The sequence below is a fragment of the Acanthochromis polyacanthus genome, chromosome 3 (genome assembly GCF_021347895.1).
Source record: "Acanthochromis polyacanthus isolate Apoly-LR-REF ecotype Palm Island chromosome 3, KAUST_Apoly_ChrSc, whole genome shotgun sequence".
Taxonomy (NCBI): Eukaryota; Metazoa; Chordata; class Actinopteri; family Pomacentridae; genus Acanthochromis; species Acanthochromis polyacanthus.
In genome coordinates, this window is record NC_067115.1 from 37,630,763 (window position 1) to 37,637,151 (window position 6,389).

Sequence of the window (6,389 nt, forward strand, 5' to 3'; positions counted from 1 at the left end):
GTTTTATGATCACAGGTTCTGGCTAAAAAGATGTAGCATCATTTTAAACAGTGAAACCAACCTAATAAAATGTAATGGCCAACCAGTGTGCAATACTGGATTCTGCAAAAACATAAACAACTGAATGCAGAATACTGTACAAAGAAATTCTCTACAGATATTTTTCCCATCTAAATCTTGTCTTTACATGGTTAATGTATTAACTTATTTATGTGTGTATGCATGTATTTACTGACTTATTTATTTAGTACCGTTAACATATCAGAGTTCTGAGTGAGTTTTTCTTTAGATAGGCAAAAGCCATTTATTGATCACATATAGGCTATTAAATAAATAATTTTTTTTTTAAAAGCATTTAACATACTATTAAACAACTTATGCATTTATTGAGTCACTAAAATACTGTAGAGTCTACGGCCACATTACTCTGACTATAATTATCCTCTGGTAAATTCACAACCATGTACTGTACCAACCATGTACTCTTACCAAAGGGACTTCAGGACATCTCCTGAAAATTAGATGATGATAAACTGTGACCTGCTGGTTGGGTTCTCTCTGTTCTCATGTTTCTTGTTTCCTGATGCTGCCTTACTTCAGCTAGTCTATGAGCAACAGAAAACACAGTTTGCCCTGTACCTATTGCCAGGGATTCCAGTCTTCCAGTCTGTGCTTTTGAAAATGTTTTTGCTTCTTTGGATGTGGTGGAGTTTCGGGTGTAGACATTTTTAAACACGCGGGAGCAGCAGCGTCTGTAACCAGGAAACCTGTGACAGGACCGGCAAACAGAGAATTGTATCCATAGACATAATAAAGAGTAGACGCCGCATCGACCGCTACTGCCTATTGGGGCTGACGAGCGGTGGGGCCGCCATCTTGGTCCGGTCACCCGCTGTTTGACAGCGCATTTAATCCATCTTAACTCTGAATATTAAACTGATTTTCACACGTTTTTTATTTTTATTTTTTGCTGCAAATGTCATACATGTAGCTATGATAAAGGACAAATGGTTCGGCGTATTTTAATATTCATAGCGGGAATAATAGATAATAATAATAATAGGTTATAGAATATACTGATATTAAAGGGGAACTTCGGTTTTTTTTCAACCTGGGGTCTGTTTCCATATGTAATTTCATACATGTGAGTGATGGAGAAATGAATTTTCGACATAGCTCCAGTATTTAGCCAGGCAGGCAGCTTAGCAGCTCAGCTAGCAGCTCAGCTAGCGAAAAGTATGGGGCAGTTGGCCCCCCGCGTCAAAGTCCGCCCTAACGTGCTTTTTGCCCCACACTGACCGGCTCAGATAGTCTCAATGAGTGTCCCACAACATACTAGAGATGAGAAGTGAACGAAAAGCTCCACATTACCTGGCGATCGCTCTTTGTTGTGGTCTGTATCCAAATCTCAGGACGCTACAACGCAAATCTCGTTCCGAAATCGCGCGAGAGCTCGCGAAATTGCGCGATAGCTCGCGCCAAAACCAGAGAGGGTATTTAGTTATTATTTATTTCATAAATAGTGTTATTATATATTTCCTGACTTTATTTTTTCTGTGAAGAACCCAGAGAGGGTTATTTGGTTATTATTTATTTCACAAATAGTGTTATTTCCTGACTTTCTTTTCTGTCAAGAACCTATAGAGAGTTATTTGGTTATTATTCATTTCATAAATAGTGTTATTTATGCCATTAATAGTGTTATTATTTATTTCCTGACTTTTTTCTTTGAAAAAAATTAATGACCCGGAAAGGGTTATTAATATTTGGTTATGTGTGGCTTTCTGGAAAACAATATTTACATTTAGGCAGTCCTGCGATCGTCACACTTTTTCTGTTACGAACTGACCCCAGCCCCCCACCAGAGAAGGAAAAAGTTATGCGGCCCTCACAGGAAAAAGTTTGGGGACCCCTGATTTAAAACCTATTTAGTTTTACAATAACAAGACCTCAGTTTTTGTTACCTACACAAATCCATGTGTGTTAGTTCATTTTTTTGATGCCTACAGTTCAGTTCGACGATACAAAAAGGTAAAAATAAAGAAAACCCCTTTATTATGTAGGTATCTAAACTTTGAAACAGTGCTGTGTATGCAGTATGTAATGTGGTTCATCTCACAATGATGAACCAAATAAAATGTAGTAGCAACAGTGGCAGTCACTGGGAGTTGTGTTTGTGTTCAGCTGATGTTAATCCAGTTTCTCTCTCATTTACATCTTCCTCCTCCTGATTTTCATTCTTGAAGTGCTAAATGCTGCACTATGTTCACAAGTTTGTCTCCTTGTGGCTATACTGTACAGAATCAGCTGTAATGAAAGGTTTTCTCATACAAGTGTCCTGTGCTTCTGTTTATCTTTCAGGAAACAAGTAGTGGAGACCACAAAGGAAGGCAGTAAACCTATGAATTTGTCATGGCCCCTCCCTCCCCTGTGCTGCACTTCTGGCCAGCTGTCAGCTTTGGCTGATTCGGAGCGGCTGTGGAGGAGCACAGCTGTTCTGACTCTACAATCAGCGGCTCCTAAAACCTGGCTCTCCTGACTACTCGGTGCTGGGCCATTACCTGAAGTTCATCTGTCTGGGTTGCTGCTGTCACAGTTGCTTCTGCCTCTGTCACCAGCCACTTAGTGTGAGACTTGTTCATGAGAGAAATTTAAAGTTGTTTTGTAATTTTTGCTGACTGAAACTTAAGGAAACCTTTTGTGCCCTGCTCCCGTTTTCCAAAGGAAGATGCATCCCACCCAGCCACTGTTCCCCTCACAGTCATTAATATTATCCACAGGAAGGAACAGTGACAATTGGAGGGATCAGTCAGTGCTCTGGAGGCTGGGGATTCACAGTGACCAACGGTATTAGCATGTTTGTACAATAAATTTGCCCTTTGTACAATGTACCATCAGTATGGAAAAATCCAATCTAGTCTGATGTTGTACAGCAGCTCCACCAACACTTATACAGCCACTGCAGCCATTCTGAGAGAGTGATACTTCAGCTTTTGTTGGGTTAAAACAACACACACTTCAGTTTGGTGTGATTATTGTTATATTTTCAATACTTCATGGTAGAAGTCTTCACACATATCCAAAATGGACCCATGGAAAATTTACCTGAATCCAATGTCCAGCCACATAAATTAATATTAATAAGTAAAAAAAAAAAAGGTCTATGGGAACTGAAGCCAGAACTGACCCTAACAGACAAAGCATGAAACCTCAGTCTCAGATTCTAATGATCATATGTGCTGGTCATACAGTACCATGCAAAAGTCTTGTCGCATAAGGGTATAGTAACTTTAAATGGCATATAACATTAGTTCTAATCAATCAGTTGTCACAAAAAAAGGTTCATTTTAATTTCAAGGGCTGTCACATTAATAACTGGGTGCAAAATGAAACCATCAAGAAGTGTCCTGATGTTCACAGCTTGGTAAAGCCCATTACATCTGTTTCTGCAAGGACAAAAGTCTTGTCCTGTCTTTAAATGATTCAGCCAATCACAGATTAGAGCTTCACCTGTGACAAATAATGTAATGAACACATTCCCATGTGTGTATAAAAAGATAAGTTAAGCAGATAAGATAAGCGGATAAGAAAAAGATCTGAAGAAACTGTTACTTCAATAGTCCAGGATCAGCCCCTTATCAACTGCAGCAGAGCTTCACGTGAACTGGTCACCAGAAACTGCAGCAGAGCTTCACGTGAACTGGTCACCAGAAACCTCTGTATCAGTTTGTCGAATTCTCTCACATGGTGGTCTCCATGGCCAAATTAGTGCTCATAAACCAGCATTAAACAGAAGACAACAAAAAATTTATGTTGCATTTGCCAAGGCCCACAGCTTGCAGAAAGGATGGACAATGGAAAAGTGGCAGAAGGTTGATTTTTCTGATGAATAATCCATTGAACTGCATCCCAATGGACACAAATACTGCAGAAGACCTGTTGGAATCCGCATGGACCCAAGATTCACCAAGAAAACAGTCAAGTTTGGTGGAGGAAAAACCATGGTTTGGGGTTACATCCAGTATGGGGGTGTATGAGAGATCTGCAGAGTGGATAGCAACATCAACAGCCTGAAATATCAAGAAATTCTTGCTGCCCATTACATTCCAAACTACAGTCCCTGACAAAAGTCTTGTCGCATAAGGATATAGTAATCTTAAATGGCACATAACTTTATTTCTAATCAATCAGTTCTCACCAAAAATGGTTCATTTTAATGTCAAGGGCTTTCGCATTAATAAGTGGGTGCAAATTGAACCCGTCATAAAGTGTCCTGCTGTTCACGTCTTGGTAAAGCCCATGACATCTGTTTTTGCAAGGACAAAAGTCTTGTCATGTCTTTAAATGATTCAACCAATCACAGATTAGAAGTTCACCTGTGACAAATACTGTAACTGACACATTCCCAGGTGTGTATAAAAGAAACCCCAAGACACAAGACCTTCATATGAAGCCCAACCTGACCCCGACAGCATGCCAAAGATCCAACCGCAGACCAAAGTGCTGATCATCAAGATCCTGAAGACCAAGTCTGCTGCTGATGTGGCAGACAGCTTTAATGTATCCAAATGTCAAGTAGAGAGGATAAGAAAAAGATCTGAAGAAACTGGTGTCGTTTATGACAAGCCCAGGTCAGGCGGACACCTGTTGCTTCGACAGTCCAGGGCCAGCCCTTTTTCAACTGCAACAGAGTTACTGTAGGAATCCAGCCTAAGCCTTTGGAATTCCTGAGGAGATGAAACTCAGATAAGCAGAGCGCTTCTCTCCCTACAGAATGACTGACCAATATCATTACTGGAGGAAAACTGGGACATATGTATTTCTGTGTGTTTTCATCCACAGAAAGATGGATCTCCCTGCCGAAGATTAAAACACCTGTGTCAGGCTGGCTGCTGCTGGCCCTGGCTAGTGCCGCCTTCCCCTTTTTTTTCTCCTCCCCTCTCTCCTTTTTAGGGTTCCTGAGATTATAGCAGCAGCAGGTGTCTTCCATCTCAATCAGGAACAGGTGGAAATGCAGTCAATCAGCCTCACTCCCCTGTCAATAAAGCCTGACATCACACTCCTCTCAGCGCTGGATCGTGATGCCACAAGTGCCAGTTGTTCTTTGCTGGCTGTCTTAGGGGCCGTTTATACGAGGACCATCCTAACAGAAAACGCAAAAGTGGCGTCTTGTCATTTCACGTTTAGACGAGCGGTTTTGAAGGAAATCTGCGTATATACGGTGACTCTATAGTGTGTGGAATTCGATTGGATATGCATGTCAGGCAGCTAGGTGGCGCTGTGATAAAACTCTGCCATGTCTACGCGCATGCTTACTGTCTCCCTTTTCGGATCTCCGCCGCGGTAAATGTTCATGAATGGAATCTGTACAGATTCTGTACGTTTGTTGGTACGACTCCTGTAGTGTACATAGAGCTGCCAGAGTTGCTTGAAGGTAGGAAGGATGGAAATAATCACACATCTTTGTTTACGTCCTTGTACCGGACGGCAAACCAAAGCACGTATGTGACGTAATTGCGTACGCGACGTGGTCAGATCTCGGCAAAGTTTTGCGTTTTGCTGTTTAGACGGAAACGTAACGGCGGAGCGTTTTCTACTTTTCCACTCTGGAGGCCGGTTTCAAATTTTTGCGTTTTCAAGCCCCCAAAACGCCGTCCTCGTATAAACGGTAGGGTGTTTTGTTGAAATATTTTGCCGTTTTCACCTGCAAGCGTCCTCGTGTAAACGGCCCCTTAGTTTGGAGTAATCTTGCCTTAAATAATTCTGGTTGTGTTCTTTTGCTGCAGTTGATGATCCACCTGCTCCTGCCTGCTGCTGGAACCTGCCCTGAATTCTGCCCTGGATTCCTTCACACGTGCTGAAGCCCAGCCCGAGCATCTTAGTTAGGGCATTCGTTTGTATAGACTTTGTTTTTGAGCCTTGCTTAAGTTCCCTTTTCTTATAGTCAAAACAAGCCCTCTAGCTTTGTCTTTAGTTGTGTTCTCCAGAGTTTGAGTAGTCATGTTAATGATTTTGTGTTCAGTTCTTATCTGGGTGTGACCCCCTGTAGTTATAGCCTCAGTTTGTTCCACCCACCACCAGTAGCAGCATGCTCTCTGCCTTAGTACCCTGCTTGTAGTTTTCTGACTGCGATTGTCACTTCAGCTTCTCGTATTAAAGCCTTTTGAATCAAGTCAGCTTTGTCTGTTCATTCCCTGCACCTGAGCTCACCTCACGAATCCTAACAACCTGGAAGGACCTTTTCTGAAAGACAATAACTATCACTTTATGGTTAAATGCTCTGTTGGACAAACAACTTTCTTGCTCTAACCAAACCTTCCCCCCTCACAGGAGACATCTCTGCCTTCCACCCGATCAGATAACAAGTTGTAAAACTTCATGGCTGCTGG

The 6,389-nt window shown here is 41.7% G+C and overlaps 1 long non-coding RNA gene across 1 annotated transcript; it reads left to right on the forward strand.

Annotated features, from left to right (window-relative positions):
* Nucleotides 1-1,784: 1,784 nt before the first annotated feature.
* Nucleotides 1,785-6,172, forward strand: LOC110964562 (uncharacterized). Its single transcript, XR_002596600.2, has 2 exons — nucleotides 1,785-2,627; nucleotides 5,787-6,172. It is a non-coding gene; the product is annotated as an uncharacterized LOC110964562 (long non-coding RNA).
* Nucleotides 6,173-6,389: the final 217 nt, after the last annotated feature.